Source organism: Lithobates pipiens, unplaced genomic scaffold (assembly GCF_037356315.1).
Source record: "Lithobates pipiens isolate NorthernLeopardFrog02 unplaced genomic scaffold, aLitPip1_a1.2 Scaffold_1, whole genome shotgun sequence".
NCBI classification, from domain to species: domain Eukaryota; kingdom Metazoa; phylum Chordata; class Amphibia; order Anura; family Ranidae; genus Lithobates; species Lithobates pipiens.
In genome coordinates, this window is record NW_027507685.1 from 24993061 (window position 1) to 25012550 (window position 19490).

At 44.7% G+C, this 19490-nt stretch overlaps 1 pseudogene; it reads right to left on the minus strand.

Annotated features, from left to right (window-relative positions):
• Positions 1–14342: 14342 nt before the first annotated feature.
• LOC143989517 (U2 spliceosomal RNA) lies at positions 14343–14543 on the minus strand (annotated as a pseudogene).
• Positions 14544–19490: the final 4947 nt, after the last annotated feature.

The window sequence follows — 19490 nt, forward strand, 5'->3', positions numbered from 1 at the left end:
AGTTCCTGGCCCCCTTGCCGCTCATAGCTTACAATACAAAGCAGAGGCACTACCAGCAAAAGAATGCAACACTTGCTAGGCTATAGTACAGTACAATAACTGCTATTAGTCCTAGCTATACAGTACAATGTTGTCAACAAAAGGGAGATGCCTGCATCACCAAACCTGACCAGCAACCACTCTACTCTGTCCCTCCACCGCCAGACTGCAGCTCTGCCTGTGTAGCTTAAAATATTTCCTCCACGTGTGGCTGGCGTCTGACGCTGTTTAGCCACGCCCCGTGCAAAAACGGCCCCCCTTTCAACTAGGGAAGTGTATGAGCACCGACAACATGGCGGCCGGCGGCAGGGGGGTAAAACGGCCGCGATGTGCCCGAAAAACAAAACTTTTTTTTTAAGAAAAAAAGAGGCAGCGGGCTAGCATTCACAGGAACAAAAACTGCCACTCTGGGGGCCCAGGAAGTGATTAAACCCACCTTCATACCTGAGGGCCTGAGCTGGCTTGAACGGAGAGGAGATTGAAGCTTCTGCTGTTTCTAGCGTCAGAATGGTGAGTGCTCAATACAGCCTCCAGTGGTGACACAGACATGACAACATAAATACATGGAAGGAGAGATTCCTTGCAGAAAATCTCCCCTACCTTTCCTCGCCGCAGGGCTTTATCAGAGATAAAAAAACACTCTTCGCCCTTCACGGTAGGCTCTTGAAAGGAAACCTTCAGGAACAGGGGTACACTCAGGTAATCCTGAAATCCTGGACCTGCGAGAAGACCCTGCCAGTAAACTTTTATTGGCCTCACTACCAAAAAGCACTGGATCCCAGGGCCCAGCTTTAAAGCATTCACAAGCAAAACCTTGTGTCTTCGAATGACGAGGCCTGGGTACCATTCATTTAGTCCATTACGGGGACTAGGATCCGGTCAGGATGGCTGGCTCGCATCAAAGGATTACTGCCCGTAGAGCTCAGTACATACATCCTTACACGTGCCCAACATCTTAGACACTGGCGAAAAAACGGAGGACTCCTAGTAGTGGGAGGGGTTATATGGGGGAAGTTCATGCCTTAAGGGGCGTGCCAGTGTCCAGCACTTGATAAGCCGATATAACCCACGTAGTAAGTACTACGGCTGTGTCCCCTGATGTAAGAAAAGAAATCCGTTCTGTCCACTTAAAGTGCCACCAGAAGAAATCCAAACTTATCCTTAACTACAAATATAAATACATTTATATTATGTGTACACACACACCAAAACACACCCAAAGAATAACGCACACCTCCACAACATACACAAACATCCTAATCTACAATATATAACACACAAATAAAGAGGTGTATAGTGGGGGGGGGGCGTGCCTTGGAGCTCGGCGGGAATGGATGCTGCCTATTTGAGCTCTGCTAGACCGTGGCACACAGAACCCTTTCCAGCCTAATAAAACTCGGCGATGGGCAAAAGAGACAGATTGCCTGGCCGGGTGTCTGGGCGTTAGGCCCAGCCAGCCAGAGTCCCTGGCCGGGTGTCTGGGCGTTAGGCCCAGCCAGCCAGAGTCCCTGGCTGGGTGTCGGGGCAGTCGGCCCAGCCAGCCAGAGTCCCTATGCCGGATCGACAGCACATGCACTCAACTACACACACAGCCGGCGCCGCTGGGGAGACTGAGGAGAAGAGCGGAGGAAGTGTTTACTCCGGTTGCCAAGGAGACCTGTTCGTGACAGCAGAAAGCGGCTGTGAGAACAGGAGGTGGAGGCTGCCGGCCGATGCGCGGGCCACATGACAGGGCCAGGTGGGCCAGATTCAGCCCGTGGGCCTTGCGTTTGCCACCTGTGCTCACCCTCCCTCCCACTGGCTTCTATAGTGATGAACGGTGGTAGGAACCACAGTGTGCAGTGATAGGGGGGAAAGATACTAACATGCCTAGAAATGTAAGATACCTGCAGAGGCCAGGGGATTAGCAATGCAGCAACATGGGTTGCTAAAAAAAGGTAGCATCTCATTTTACAGGAAGAAAAGAACGGGTGCACACCACAGGAACATTCTAACGATTTTATTACAAAAAAATTGCAATAAACAGCCAAAGACAGAGTGTCCCAACCCAGGAGGTGACACGTGCGTTTCACACTGACCTCAGTGCTTCTTCAAACTATGGCGGGCCGTGGCTTGCACCCAGCACATTCGGACTGTAGTGACTGCTCACCTGGAGCAGCGCCTTCTTTGTTTGAATCTCATTTTACAGGCTGCCTTTATTTTCCATTTAACCCTAGGTGGCTTTAAGGCATTTTAAGTGCTCACCAAAGTTACGTGAGTGCTAATAAGTCACCATAAAAGAGGTTTTCCAAATATTTTACTATTCAACAGTTTTATTAGCTAAAACTTTTTTGTAGAAAAAATAGCATTTGAAAACTTGTTGGTTATTCAAGTTCTGTAGAAAAACTATTTAAGTGTATTTTTAAATAGTGGGCTGCGCTAAAGACTGACCAATATTCAATGATTGAATACTATAGTGACACTGTGCAATTCAATTTATACATATGAATTGTTTATTTATTGCACATATTTTCATTGATTATTGGGGAAGTAATCAGTGTTTTTTTTTTACTTTTGAATTGCACGGTGTCACTATAATATTCAATCATTGAATATTGGTCAGTCTTTAGCACAGCCCACTCTTTTTTGCAGTTTTTGTGAATGTAGTATAACATTTGGGAATTGCAGCTTGTTTTTTCTTGTTTAGGATAGTGCGGTTTTTTTCTTTTTCTATATTTTTAAATAGTACCTCAGATTGTCAGTATACTAGTTTCCTGTAATTCTCAGCACATCCGCATTCAGACTAGGGGAGGAAGGTCATCAAAGGAATCCAATCAGGATTTACTGCATTGCACAGTGCAATGAATCTGACAGATGGAGCTTGCTGACTAGAGGAGAGAGCACAGAGATGACCTAATCATGATCAAACTGTATCACTATGACTGTAGTGGGGAAAAATAAAGGATCAGGACATATTGTGTCCTACAGTTTATCTGGATTAGAAAACTGAACAAACAAATCTACAATTGTTTTTGGCGGGGTAAGATCCAATTCCTCATACATACTAAGCTCACACAATACAAAATAAGTTGACACATACTATGTATTTGAACTATATATTAAACTGTTTGTCCACACTTACTTTTCATGGACAGCTTATACTATTATGCATTTCTCTTCACCATAGAGGAAAACAGGAACTGCATCTACCGTAAAGCTATTCAAACTCCTTTACTCGCCTAAAGGGAGTCATACAAGACATGTTTACTACCATTATATTGAAACAGAGGTTTTAAAAACACATAACAGTTAATTTTAAATATATTTAAACAAACAATCATAAAGTTAAAAAATCTGGTAAGATGGTGAAGAAATTTTAAACCTGTAATAAAACGAGTTTTCCAGTAAGTGCACGGAGATTTTGCTCAAAAGAAGGAAGCCACATAATAGCAAGTACCTGCAAGTTTTGATATGTTACATGCAAAAATTCAAGCTCAGGTGTGAATTCCAAGAGTATCATTGGTGTTGATATCAAACATCTTTCAGAACAACATTTCTGTAATATCCATGAAGTGTGAAAATGTTAACACAGTGTATTGGATGGAAAGAAGAAAAAAACATGCCAAAGGCGATTTATAATTACATATAAACTGTGTTTGAGGGTTGCGCCCCCTATTACTTTTATGTACAACACAGAACTTCTATAGTGCGTGTGATATAATTATATCCCAGAGAATTATTAGTTTTTACCAATCATTCCAGTGACTCACAACGTATATTTATATGGATGTGATCCTACTGGCCGAGGACCACTCCAAGTGCTCAACAAAATCCAAAAATAGAATCAATAAAAAAAAAAAGGTTTTCAATGCATTAATTATTTGCAATAATTAAAGTTCACGCATGCTTGGAATCAAGCAGAAGGAACTGCACTGGCTATTGAACTTCCTTTTTCTCGGCTTGTTATATGTCTTGTACATCACCACGTTCCCACATTCCTAATTGTTAGTCAACATTTGTGTGACCGTGTGTATGCAAGACAAGTTTGAGCCAACATCCTTCGAACAAAAATCCACGGTTTTGTTGGCAAAAAGTCAGAGCATGTGTACGGGGCATAAGAGTTAAGTGATTATTTGAATAATCTGTGACAAAGCATGTAACATATGGTGTTGTGAGGTTTATTCCCATTGTCCTGAACAACATCCATGAAGCTGTGTGGAGGCTGGAGAGATCTCAGCCACTTATGGAAGACTATGAGACCACAGACTATTCAGAGGAACAGTTAGAAGCAACATTTAGCAGGATAATAATACCATTCCAAAATACCAAAATTGCAAACACAAAATTATACACAGCATCACATATCAGAATGTCTCTTGTATAGAGTCACTGACATGTTTCGACCCATGCGGTCAAGGTCTTTGTATTCACTACTCACATCCACTATCAACCATTACTACAATATATTGATATTTTAAGAAGACACATATATTTGGAATCTATTTGGTACTAACAATGACTATTAAGACAACAACATTGCCACAATGCAGACATACATTGATAATGAACAATGGAAATCATTTTGACCATCTGATGATACTTCAGAATTGAACTAGTATCCCCCATTATATAAGGATATTTTTGGGGATGTGCTGCAGGTGCCGACCTCCCACAACCCCCCCCCCCCCCCCCCGTAGGGTGTCTTTTAGTGTGACTCCTTATAAGCCATACGGAGTGGAAGGAAATCCTTCCTCGGAATGCGAGCAGACAAGGGACCCCTGGGATCATCCAATTGATTACAAGGAATTCTGGTCAGGAGATCTCCTATTTATATCTTCCATTGGTAACTATACCTCATGTTTACAAAAATTGTTTATCTGGTGCAATATACCCTGTTGACACTTGGAATGTTAAATATATTCTTCTATAGCAAACCAACCCCTTAAAGAAGTCCTTGACCACATGGGTTGAAATGCGTTGTGGACTCTATACAGACATTCTGATATGTGATGCTGTGCATAAATTTTGCGTTTGCAATTTTTGTATTTTGGAATGGTATTATCCCCTTACCGGAGCTCATATTTTAACTGCTACATACCTTTTGATAGGGTAATTTTCTAATAAAGAATTTGTTTTAATTCTTTGAATATATTTATTTTGCTGCAAAAATAACAGCTAGATTATCTTATACAACCAATCTTAATTTTTTTTGCTCCAATGCCACTTATATGCAACACTGATATTTATTGGTGATTTTTTATTTTTTTTGCTAATAATAAAAAATTAAAAAATTTAAAAAAAAAACAATTATTTTAATAATCAAAAAAAGTACATTAGTTGAACGAATAATGGCTGCGATTGTTTGAGCGGTAATGGTATTGTCAGTTAATTTGTTACCACCTGCTTTTCTGCGCTTTATTAAATATTTAAATTCTTTCCCGAAGAAACTGTTAAAGCAACACGTTACAGACAGCTGGATTGTGGAAGTAGTAAAATAAAAATTCTGTTTTCCTTCTGCAAACTGGAAGTCTGTAGCTAATTAGTTACTTGACAAGAGAAAGTGGTGTGAAAGCCTGAGGCACAATATTTTCTGCATTATTGTCAGTAAAATATCAGGTGCTATGATTTCCAGCTATACCTGCCCACTTTAAAAACAACCTTTTTTCTTCCCTTTTATAAAATAAAAAAACGGAATCAAACATAAATGGTTATTTTCTAAATAATTGTAAGGTAAAGATAAAAACACAGGTTTGTTAACTGCCAATACACTGAACTTTTCCTTTAGCAGTCATAATAGTAAACTTTATGCATACAGTCTAGTAAGTGGGCATCTTCTAAGTTCTTATGCAGCAAATTAACATACTTAGGTAGGTCTCAACTGGAAACTAACTGCATAGCTGGCCAGTAGGGATGTGCCGAACACCCCCCCCCAGTTCGGTTCGCACCAAAACATACGAACAGGTTTGCGCGAACATTCGAATACTATTAAAGTCGATGGGACATGAATATGAAAAATCAAAAGTGCTTATTTTAAAGGCTTATATTCAAGTTATTACCATAAAAAGCGTATGGGGACCTGGGTACTGCCCCAGGGGACATGTATCAATGCAAAAAAAATGTTTTTAAAACTACGTTTTTTCAGGAGCAGTGATTTTAATAATGCTTCAAGTGAAACAATAAAAAAAAAAATGTTCCTTTAAATATTGTGCCTGGGTGGCCCCCTTAAGCCGCGTACACATGGGGCGGACTGTCTGGCCAACTTAGTCCGTCAGACAATCCGACGGACAGTCCGTCATACTTTCGAATGAACGGACTTGCCCACACACGGCACTTTTTGAGCGGACTAATACGGCGTACTAAGTCCGCCATACTATCCGCCCTACTTTTGAAATGAACGGACTCGCCCACACACGCGGAGGAAAGTCCGCTCATTTCGAGCGCGTCTCCAGCTAGGCGGGGCCCGCGAAGGAGAAGTCGCTGACCCCGCCGCCTGGAATGGACTTAAAGGGGAACCCCAACGCCAAAAAAAATCGGCGTGGGGGTCACCCCCAAGTCCACAACAGACCCTTGTCCGAGCACGCTACCCGGCCGGCCAGGAAAGGGGGGCGAGCGAGCGCCCCCCCCCTCCTGAGCCGTACCAGGCCGCGTGCCCTCAACATGGGGGGGTGCCTTGGGGAAGGGGGGGGCGCGCCTTCTTATAGCTCTTTTACAGGCGGTGGCCCGGTCTTCTGTCGCCGCCGCCGTCGCCGCCGCCTTCCGTTCTTCTTCTTCTTCTTCTTCTTCTTCTTCTTCTTCTCCAGGAGATGTTGCCTCGACGATCTCTCCGGCCGGAATGCCAGAGCCGCGCTGCGCGGCCACTTATATAGTGACAATGGGGCGGTGTCACATGGCTTTATGTCACATGGGTTGGTGTCACATGGTGACCCCGCCCCCTTACGATGTCATAGTCCCCATGTGACATCAACCCATGTGACCAACCCATGTGACATAAAGCCATGTGACACCGCCCCATTGTCACTATATAAGTGGCCGCGCAGCGCGGCTCTGGCATTCCGGCCGGAGAGATCGTCGAGGCAACATCTCCTGGAGAAGAAGAAGAAGAAGAAGAAGAAGAACGGAAGGCGGCGGTGGGCCACCGCCTGTAAAAGAGCTATAAGAAGGCGCGGTGGCCCGGCAGAAGAACCGAAGAGGGGGACAAGACGCCCGAAGTCGGGAGAAGAGGCCGGCGGCGCGGAAGAAAGCCGGACTCCTCCGCTAGCAAAAGAGCTACAAGAAGATAGCGGAGGAGTCCGGCGAGAAGACCCCCGAAGACGGAAGACCCCCCGGAGCTGTGCAATAAAATATTTTAACCCTGTGTTGTGTTTTTTTTGTACTTTTTTTTCCACAGGTGAATGGGTAGGGGTACATTGTACCCCATACTCATTCACATAGGGAGGGGGGCCGGTATCCGGGGGCCCCCTTATTAAAGGGGGCTCCCGGATTCCGATAAGCCCCCGCCCGCAGACCCCGACAACCAACGGCCAGGAAGAGGCCCTTGTCCTCATCAACATGGGGACAAGGTGCTTTGGGGTGGGGGGGCCGCGCGGCCCCCCCTTCCCCAAGGCACCCCCCCATGTTGAGGGCACGCGGCCTGGTACGGCTCAGGAGGGGGGCGCTCGCTCACCCCCCTTTCCTGGCCGGCCGGGTAGCGTGCTCGGACAAGGGTCTGTTGTGGACTTGGGGGGGACCCCCACGCCGATTTTTTTCGGCGTTGGGGTTGCCCTTTAAGTCCATACCAGGCGGCGGGGCCAGCGACGTCTCCGTCGCGGGCCCCGCCTACCTGGAGACGCGCTCGAAATGAGCGGACTTTTCTCAGAGCGGGAAATGTCCGCTCATTTCAAAAGTAGGGCGGACTGGCACACACACGGGCGGATTGTCCGCCGAAATGCGAGTCCAGCGGACAGTATTTCCAACATTCCGAAATACTTAGTCCGCCAGACTGTCCGCTGAAAAAGTCCGCTGAAGCCCACACAAGAGCGGACTGTCCGCTGAAATGTGTTTCAGCGGACTAAGTTGGACAGACAGTCCGCCCGTGTGTACGCGGCTTTAGTCTGCCTGTAAAGTGGCGCATCTGTGTGATGTGTAGAACAGTGGTGCAGCAAAATGAAATTTCTAAAGGAAAAATATGTCATTTAAACTTTGCAGCTGTAATGTATTGCCAGCTTATGGCAATATAGATGGAAAATCATCACGGGTTAACCCCCCCTCCCAGTCCATACCAGGCCCTTCGGGGCCCTTTAATTTTTGGGTCCGTCGAGCGGCTTGCTTGAAGATGGATGGACATCATGGGACAATTTATTATTTTTATTTTTTAATAAACGAATTGTCAAAAACTGTCTATTGTGGTTTTTACTTTCTCACACTTTTTATTGGTGAATCGGTAGGGGTACAATGTACCCGATACCCATTCACATAGGGGGGCCGGGATCTGGGGGCCTTCTTGTAAAAGGGAGCTTCCAGATTCCAATAAGCCCCCCACCCGCAGACCCTGACAACCAATGGCCAGGGTTGTCGGGAAGAGGCTCTTGTCCCCATCAACATTTGAACAAAGTGGCCTAGTATGGTTCAGGGGGGCACTCGCTCGCCCCCTCTTTCCTGGCATGCCAGGCTGCTTGCTCGGATAAGGGTCTGGTATGAATTTGGGGGGGGGGGGGCACATGTAATTTTTTTTTTCTAATTTTGGCATGGCAGTCCCCTTAACAATCTATACCAGACCCAAAGGGCCCGGTATGGATTTTGGAGGGACCTTGTGTGTTTTTTTTTTTCTTAATTCTGTCATAGGGTTCCCCTTAACCACTTCAATGCACTGCATTGTATACTGTACACACACTAATATATATATATATATATATATATATATATATATAGCCAGGAGGCTCTAACCATCCCTCTGGTTTCCTGACTGGTAGTCTCCTTATCGCAGTATCAGGTGGAAGGGCAGTTGAGATCCTGAAGCCAGAAATATGGGACCACAATAGGAAGTGCAAACAGACTATATCAAGGAATATCAAATAAGCAACTCACAGTTAGTAGAGAGTGAAGTCAGCAAACCAAGGCAGCAGTCCACAGGGCATACCAGGAAGAGTCATCAGGAACAGGCAGAGTCAGCAACCACGATCAGTGTTAATCCAAAAGAGTAGTCCTAGAGGCAAGGTCGGGAACAGGCAAAGTTGGCAACAACAATCAGCAATATCCAAAGGAGTGGTTCAAGAAGCATAGTCGGGAACAAGCAGAAGTCAGTAACCAGAAATACAATCTGGTAACAGGACCTATACTAGGGCAAAGACAGGAAGGGGAAGTGAAGATTTATAGGATCACTAGATCAGATGACAGCCTACAGCAGGTCAGTGGGTGGAGCCAGCATCCAAACTGAAGAAGCAGAAAATACCAAGGGTTCTACTTAAATGGAAGTTCACCAGTGGCTCAGGCAATAGGGAACTGTCCAAATGACACCAGATCCCAGGACTGAATCCTGGACACAGCGTGGAATATATATATAGAGTATATATAGTCTACACTGAAAACACTGTGTGTGTGTGTGTGTGTGTGTGTGTGTGTGTGTGTATATATATATACTACACAGTTTATGTATTTATATATTAATTCATTGCCTGCACTGTATATATAGTCTACACGGTATATATATATATATATATATATATATATATATATATATTAAACTACCTGCATGCCACTAACTAACCTGCCAAATCTAGGTCAAGTTCTCTCAGTCTCCTCCACCCTGCCTTTGGCCAATCATAGCTCTCGCAGCAGATCACGCTGTGATTGACTAAAGCATGCACCTGATCAGCAGCCATCAATGCACTGCAAACTGGCAGTGCATTATAGGGCACTCCACAGTGTTCAAATTTACCACAAACGCCCCATATGTTTAGTTTGTTTGCAAACAAACGGACACCCTATGTTCAAGTTGAACTTGCATTCGATTCGAACATCGGGACCATCCCTATTGGTCAGGCATGCCTGGCAGTCCAATGCATGAGAAGGATCCAGCTAGAAGGTCTTTGACAGTTTTAAGAGGTGTGCTGAAATGTACTTGGTGTCAGAAACCATGAAACAGACTGAGACAGAAGTACAATCAAATCACAATTGTTTATTAATAAAAATAAAAAGGTAAATAGAAAAAAGCGTAGTCAAGCATAGCCAGAGTCCAGTAGCCAGATCAGGTAGTCAGCCAGTCCAAAGTTCATTAACCAGATCGGGTAATCAGCCAAGCCAGAAGTCAGGGATCCAAGGAGAGCAACTGCAAGTGGGATAAGAAGCCAGGAGGGATGTCAGCAAGCCAGTCTTGAAACAAACAGCAGGAGATGGTTCCTTGTGATGTGACCAACGCGAAGGCAAAGGAAAAAGTGAGCTGGAAGGCTTTAAATGGGCAGGTCAGACGAGCATCATCGGGAACAGCTGGTAACTGTGGAAAGAGAAGAGAGCTGGCAATTAGCCAACAGCTGAGCGGCCAGCCCAGAGGAGGAAGGGCTATGCCAGCCCTGACACTTGGCTAAAGCCAAGTCCATTAACAAAAGATCGAGGAACAATGCATCAAAACCAAATGCAGATGAAAACTAAAATCATGGTCACAAAAAGGTCTGGGAATTCAGGAAACTTCAAAGCACGTCAGAAAATAGTGCAATTCAAATAGACATTGCAGTGTCAGAGCCACAAGTCAAATAAATGCTACTATCTATTGGTAACTAGACTTTAGGACTTGCCAGGGCATCCAAACATGTCTAAAAAGTTCAACTTTCGCAGCGGTCCACACTGTGACGTACAAGAGCCTGCAACAAGCAGAGGTATTCAGAGGAAGTTGCAGCCATAATAGAGTAAGCTGAAAAAGAAGATATGCCACCAGAGACTGCCACAAGGGATTCTGCCCCCCCCCCCAAGTGAATGAGTATGGGGTACATTGTATCCCTACCCATTCAACCCAAGAAAGGAAGTGTAGTGTAAATAAAAACAAGAGAAGGTTTTGATAAGTCCTTTATTAAAAATTTTCCTCTGGTCTTCTTCCTCAGATCTTCTTCCTCCGGTCTTCTTTCTCCAGGGCTGTCTTCTGCACCACTGTTGTCCTCTCCGCCACTGTTATCTTCTCTGGCCGACCTGGTCCTCCTCCGACTTCGTCTCCCATTGTTGTGCCAGCTCTGTTCTCAGCTGGTTCTTATATAGCTACCGTGACATCACCCTGAGACCCTGCCCCTCCATCATGATGATCTGACTTGGATGCAACTTCTATTCAAATCAATGGGCTGAAAGTTGGATCAAAGACAACTCTTATAGGGAACCATTAATTTTGAATAGAGGCAGAGAAAAGCTGCTGAAAGCTAACATGGCTAAACACACATTAACGCCAATGTAAAAAGCTACTAAAAGCGTGTTTTTACAGATGCTTTTTCCAGATGTTGGTAGTGGCTAAGTGGCTATTTAAGTTCGTTTTTTCTAATGCCCCAAGTTCATGAAGCCTAAGAATGCTGCAATTTTTGGCCCAATTAGTAGCGTATCGCTACCCTCATATGAGCCGCTCGTTATATGCCCAGGTTCTCTTTCCCAGTGAGTTCTCAACAGCCAGGCACATGATCACAGTCACTCTTTGCTCAATCACAAGTCCAGGGGTAGTAACTTGGATAGGGTTGGGGAATAGAGTGGGATGCTCCAAAAATAACTATCTACAAGATGAGGACAGCAAACTTCCTTCTGTAGAGCTGGAACAAAGGTCACTGCAAAAGCAGACTGTGTATTTGGCTTTCAGAAGCAGTTAAAAGCAGAAAAGCTTATTTAGAGTAATTAGAGCAGAGTCCTGTCACATAAAATTATATGGAGCTCTTCAGGACATGAGCTGATGTCTCGTTTACAAAAACACACAGCTGAAGGGTGATAGCAGTCCAAAAAGTCTCTAAGATCTCTCACTCTCTGTACTCACAAATGCCCTTGGAAAGTTGGTTGTCTCCTTCCAACATTCATGCGACACCTTTCTCCTGTGATACCAGACTAGATCTTCATATAACAGCCCCTCAGTCAGCTCTCGAGGGCCTCTGAGCTAGCCCAGCTGAGGCCTCAGCAACAACAAGCACATGGCAGGGCTGCTCAGGGGGCAAAAAGCCCTCCAGGCTGTGTTCTTCTCCTAAAGGAAAATACGAGACTGTGCTATGTCTCAGAGTATTTATACATCAGCCTTCAGAGCCACCCCCTTTGGGATATTCAAACTGATATTTGCATTGCTCCACACCTATGTTCAAGAGAGATCCACATCTCTCTGGAAAGCAGAGGAGCCAATCAAACTTGCAGCAGCTGAAACACTAAACAGACCTAACTATTCACAACATGCCTCTGCACTGATTACAGTAAGGGCAAGTAAATATACCTAACAACAAAACAACAGCTCCACTGAACACAGTGAGTCAGAACTAATCTACCTACTCCTAGCTCCTATCTAAGGAGGTGCTACAGTAGTTTTATGCCAGAAGAGGAAAACAAGGGCAGTTTTACAAGAGCCTCATAATGTTGTCCATTGTAGTCTCTGCACTACTGTCACAGATTGTTAGGCCATAACTAAGCATTAACAAATCACGTAAGCAGTTATTACTAATTGTACTGTCCTGTTATCTTTATTGTACAGGGTCTTAAGGAGAATATCAAGGAGTGAAATAAACTCTTTCTACATATAATAATTATGTGCTACCCTCAAACTGTTAATTATCACAGGATAATCAGGAGCTTTACAAGGTCTGAAGCCTTTTATGGATTCAGCTGTGCTAAGATAGGCCTAGCTGTTAGGGGAGTCACTGCCATAAAGACTTTTGTAGCTTGAGTATCTCAGCAAAGATCTTCCTTTGCAACCAATTCACTGTGCATCTCAGTTCTGCTGTTTTAAAATAAAATGTAGTGTACATTGTAGGAGTTTTTAGTTCGGCTCCTCTGTAAGCAGAGGAGCCAGGATTAATTTGTTGGTAGTTAGCTGGCAGAGCTCCAAGGGCTGAGTCTCTGTTGACTCCCCCTGTCTTCTAGAACTTCTGAAGGGTTCTAGAACTTTCTAGAGGGTGGAAGAGCAGAGATTATGCTTGAATATTTATGGAGTCTCCTCCAATCCCTGGATCCAGCCCAGAAGGTATTGAGATGGTCCATAAATATTCTGGAGCCTGGCCACGTGGGAGCGGAGTCCAGGGTCCAGTTGCCTGAAGGGGACTCCTGCACTGGGGGGCTCTGCCCCAGGGCAGACGGGAGGAGCCAGAAGAAGAGAGAGAGAGACCAGAAGCAGCTGAAGCCTCATACCTTTTCAGCCTCAGCTAAGCTTAGTTGAAGACATTCTGGGAGCCACTGAGACCTGTTCAGCAGGGGGCCTGTTTTTTGTTTTGTTTTTAAAGCCCATGGCGTGCAAAACACACCCAAAAAACTTCCACCTGGTGCCAAAAAAAGTGCACACACATAAAGAGTGACACACTAAAAAGTGCAGACGGGTATCTGATATCCTCCACTAGGAAGGACCTTACCCTGATCCCCCGGGGCGTTAGGCTCCAGACAGGGACTGAGGTACCAGACTCAGGGCTATCCAGCCGAAGCCGGAAGGTCTGCCGAAACAGATCCACCCAGATACTTGGGACTATGGGGCTCCCCCGAAGGGAGACCCCCCAATAGAGGGCGAACCAAGCCAGAAGGCCTATGTCCACCCTCCCACAAGACTTTCAGGATAGGTCCGAGGACCGACACCCTACTCATCAAAACGTGAAGTGACAAACGTGACTCACACAATAAAATAAATAAAAAGTGAGGAAAGGGATAGTGAAGAGGAGAGTGAAAAAGTGGCCATTGTGCAATACAATGACCAGGCCCTCCGGCCAGGAATCAAAAATTCCTCTGGTCCTAGCCAAAAGGCCGGGTCCTAGAGGCAGGTGTAAAAAAAGCGTGTTTATGGTGATGTGACCAAGGTGCCAGATATCAAAGTGCATAGCACAGTGAGTATAAGGCACCCCTGAACTGCCACTTCAGGGGCACATCACCCTGGGCTTTTCAACAGAAGCATCCCCGACCCCCCAGCCCAGACCACGACAGCCCCCACTCCAGCCAGAAAGGCATGGAGATCTAGGAGCTTAGTGAGACCCTTTGCCATCAGGTCACACCCTCGCTCCCATCACTCCTACCTAATTACATTTGGGAAGTGCAGGCCGTTCCCCCGCAGGGAGAAAGGGGAACAAACGTTCCCTCCCGAAAAACTGACCGGAGCTAAAGCTGCCACAATCCAAGCCAGAAGGGCAGGGTCCCCTCCCCTGGCGCCGACCAGTGGTTCTCCATCCTCATCAGAAGGCTTCCCTTTCGGCTACAAACCACTCCAGGTCACCTTCACACCAGCAAGCTTTGCATAGCAACCGCCCCCCCTGCTCCACCTCGCCATAGAACAGGGACGGAAGCAAGCGCCACCTCCTGGTAACTGATAAGAACAGATACTACACTTGATCTTAGCCAAAAGGCCGAGAAGCAGGGGGCCTGTTCAGCAGTCACTTGAGCTTCAGGATCCACCAAAGGCATGAGTGAGTGGCTTCAACCACTACAGACTAGAGCCTGATAGAGGAGAAACAGCACGGTGCAAGAACCAGATTGCTTATTACCAAGGGATTGTTTAGAGCCACTTAAAGCCAGTACATCTATCCTACACCTCTTGCTTGGGGAATCTAAGGAGCAGCCAGATGCATCTACATTTTCTACAGAAAAAGAGCATCTGCATTCAGTGCTTGGAATATTGTTACTATTAGTTCAGCTGATCCATTTATCCCACAGGGGGATGGACAGCAAAGTGACTTTTGGCAGCCAGAAGGTTAGCAAGTCCTCTAGGTTGCATTCAAGTCACAGTTCTGGGCATCCCATATCTTCCCCTAACTATCCAAGTTCTTTCCATAATAAACCAAAAACAAAACCAACTCCTCTGGACTTGTCTTTGTCTACTATGTGGATGCTGGAAAATAACTATGACCTGGCTATGCATCTGGGGGTAGCATTGCAAAAATTGAAGAGGTTAATTTATTGTCAGCTTTAAAACATTGTACAGCCACAAAGTAATCGCCCTTACCGTGCTAGGTCCCTGTTGTGACTGTGTGGTGTGTAATTTTAATGATAACAAATATAGGGAATTTTAAATAAGTACAATTGAGTGTTTTGGCAAATGGTAAATGATAAATAAAAGGGTAGTGTCTGACTATAGGTACAGTAAATTTGCAGTGACTCCAGCCAATTATGGCAATAAAAATGCCTAATGGTCTGACATCTCCTTGATTGAGTATTTCATGAATTATAAAAATGTTTATGTATACACGCCATGACATCCCATACCCACGCCATAGTCTGGCATTGATTTTAATTATGTAATCTTAAACATCTCATGCTGACTGACCTTATGTTTATGAATATTTGGGTTATGGGACAATTAAATACATCAAACATTTATGGTTTTAAATAAAGGCTACATTTTTGCTCACTTCACTGACATGTTTTCTGTTTTCGCCTGCATCTATGGAAACATGCTTTAAATGCACATCAACATAAAGCATTCAGAATAACTGAACATACACAGTACAAATGTGATGAAACACTGGCAAATGTGTTCAGAGAATTAAGAGATTTATTAATAATGCCTTTTCATCTGTGTTTGATAGTCATTGAAACACTGAAAGGAGTGGGATTGTGTTGAATAAATGTTAAAGGATCTGAAGGATGAGCTTACAACATATCCAAACCACTCTGGCTGGCTGGAATCAGTTTAAAGCAAACTTTCATCCTAAATTAAAACTTGTTTTCCCCTGCTTTCTCCCCACTATGTGAGAATGATGTTCACGCTCCCTAAATTATGCATGTGTGCAGCTACTGTAGGGCTTTGGGTCCCAGTAGAGCCCTGCTACACATCTGCGCGTGAGCAGCGCATAGGGTGCCCTAAAGGGGTAACTCCGGATACTTTCACTAATGCCCAACTAAAGCTGGGTACTCACTTCTGGTTTTTTTTGTTCAACTCTGCGGGTTGAACGAACAACATTTATAAGCTCTGGTCAGAGCCGCTGTACTAACCATGAGAAGTTAGTTCACCGATCTCCCCCGCTGAGCTGTTGTGTTCTGACAGGGGGTCACCCCCCCCCCCCCCCACCAGGACACTCCGATCCGTGCTCTCTGCCCTTGGCTGAGAGTGCTGATCGGGGATCTGCTGGTTTTCCAGCATGCACGTCCAACAGAAGCAGGCCGGGCAGCCTGACATTCAAATGGGCCGAATGTTGCCACTGGTTAACCCTTGGTAGTTTTTCATCCCCTGCTGTAAGCCCTATTCTTACACCTTGTATGCACCCCTTTTGTAGAAATTTCCAACCAGGCATTTAGTAAATTTGAGAACCTTTATTTAGGCTTCTTGCAAATGCAGAACTAATGTGGCATAGTCTCCCACAGTTCTTCACATACACAGTACCGATTGGATCATCCTGACTCTGGCTGTGCAGTTCATACATATCAGATAGGAAGAGTCCATTATTAAGGTCCATGCTCTAAATTCTGGCATATCACAAAAAGGAGATCACATGCTCTTGGCAAAATCACATCTTGCAGTATCCCTTCCTGTCTATTCCCATAAAAAGGTCTCAGAGACCCATAGGCTGTCTCCCCTTGTATTTGTAGTCCACCACAGTACCATGAACACCTGGGAGTGGCAGCCTTAACCCTTACCTAACCCCATGGGCAGCCTACAATACATGAAACTCACTAGCACACTACTTTAAAATACAACAATAGGAGGTAAAGTGTACTCCAGCCGTAGACACCTGCCTACATGTGCAAAGATAGAGCAGGTATGGATGTACATTACCTTACCATGACTTCACATGTGCAGAAGGGCACTGCTGGGACCCAAAGGCCAGGCACACATGTCAAAATACTAAAGATGGCGGTCTGGGGATGGCTAATAAAAGGGGACTGAAGTTCCTCTTTTATACTAAGCTATATGTTAGCTGTGCCATACTGCTTCTACATTGAGCTGTATGAGGGATGTTCCAAAAATTCTAAGTCTACACAGAAATTAGCTCTTTAGTGTGCTGCTTCTCCATTCACTGTCCAGTAACAGGGGTGGGTAGAGGACCTGTTAATGTAAGTGAAACTGTAACAGTGACATGAAAAGCTGCTTTTCCTTTCACTGTACAGTCACAGGCTGGGCTGGGTCCAGGACAATCTGGGCTCAGAGGAAGTGGGTTCAATTAAAAATTAATAAAAAAAAAAAGACTGTGGAGGAAATCTCAGGACTGAAGGAAGATTCCATGTGTGTAAACATCTGTGGAAATGTCCATAAAAGGAGTGGATGAGACAGAGAGGGAAAGGAAAGTCAATGAGACAGAAATAATAGAACAGAAAGAAACTGGCATATTCCAAAGTGTCCAGGGGAAAAAAGCACGTTGTTCATATAAAGTGGCCGCTGTGTTACAGAGAAGCAACTAATGGAAGAATATTCAGAATTGAACACATCTGGGATTGTCGGATTTCTGCAACACACTAGTTCTTCTGGCCAATGACTACAGAACTTCTAGGTCTTGTAGTAACAGAAACACCCAGGAAGATGCTGAGACCATTGCTGTGTTTAGCAAAGGCCCGGGCTGGGTATTAAACCGAAAGAGCGCGTGATCTCCCATGATAGGAGATCACTGGATGTTGGTAAGCGGCAGTGTGTGTAGTGGTGGAAGTCATATCTCTCCTATCACATTCCTTGGGTGCATTGTTTGTCAGCTTCACACAGATTTTTCATCTTTAACTCCTTCAGATCTATGCTATAGCTGAAAAATGGCTACAGCGTGGACTTACTTTGATGGGAGGCTGTCAATAGACATCGTCCCCTTTGCACGCTCCCCTGTGATCGCTGTGATCACCAAGTCAATGAGACTCTGTGATTAGAGATAGGAGTAAGGGGTCAATCCTGACCCCCTTACCATGTGGTCAGCTGTCAGCCATGACAGCTGATCACATGATGTAAACAGAAGATCGGTAATCATTTTGTTTTTTTCTCCTCATGCTGACAGTGTGAGGAGAAAAAAAAGCCAATCAAGGGAAGCAAGGGACGGGGTCCCAAAGAGGAAGAGGAGAAGACGCCTCATCTGTGCCAACCAGTACCGCCTGCCAGTGCCACCTGCCAGTGCTCACAGTGCCATGAATCAGTGCCCACCATTGCATAACAGTGCCAGGATTCAGTGCCATCAATACTCACGAGTGCCACCTATCAATGCCCACAGTGGTGCCAATCAGTGCCACCTAGCAGTGTTGCCTATCAGTGTCACCTGCCGATCCATGCCCATCACTGCCACCCATCAGTGCCACCTATTAGTGCCCTTCAGTGCCACCTATCAATGCCCTTCAGTCCCACCCCTCAGTGCCACCTCTCAGTGACCACTAATGCCACCTCTCAGTGCCTACCAGTGCCACCTCATCAGTGCCCACTAGTGCCGCCTATTAGGGCCCATCCATGCTGTTTTATCAGTGCCCATCAATGCAGCCTATCAGTGCCCATCAGTGCAGCCTCATCAGCGTACATCAATGAAGGATAAAAATTACCTGTTTGCAAAATTTATTAACAAAACATAAAACGGTTTGTATTTTTTTTTCTTTTTTTAATAAAAACAAAACAAAAAACTCAAATACCACCAAAAGAAATCTCTATTTGTTGGAAAAAAATTATAAAAATTTCATTGGAGTACAGTGTTGTATGACTGTGCAATTGTTGTTCAAAAAGTGACAGCGCTAAAAGCTGAAAATTTTATTATGGGCAGGAGGGGGTTTTAGGTGCCCAGTAAGCAAGTGGTTAATTTGTTGGACTTTTTTGTGATATTCATTATATATTTTTCATTACACATATTTGTTATGATTCAGGTGTCTAGTGCAACTTACGGTAATTATTGAGATGCATGTTAGGGCAAGTCTGTTCATTGAAGGAGAGCAGGCTGAGTTCCCAGCATAGCTAGAAAATTGACCACACTGTGCTCTCCTCCTAAAGCCCCATACACACTATCAGTTTTTCTGCTGATTTTTTCCTTCAGATTTACCAAAACCATATAATATGAAGTCAAACCTTAGGAGTTTCAATTTGTATGTAATCAGGCAGGCCCTTGCAGCAGAAAATCTGAAAGTGTGTATGGGGATTAAGAGTTGTCAGTTTTTAATAGGAAAGCAGAGGGAATGATAACGGAAGCAATACAAAGAGAACAGGACACTTTTTCATACAAGTACATGGTATAGTAGGCACATATCAGTAATATGAAGTGTTGGGGTAACAAACGCTTTAAGTCAGGCCTAAAAGAGTTACTGAGAACTTGTACTGATTACTGAACATTGACAATTATCAAATGTACTATCTTTGACTGTAATATACTGTATGTTGATGACATTAGGGTACTACATGTAAGGTGAGAATTTGCAATGGC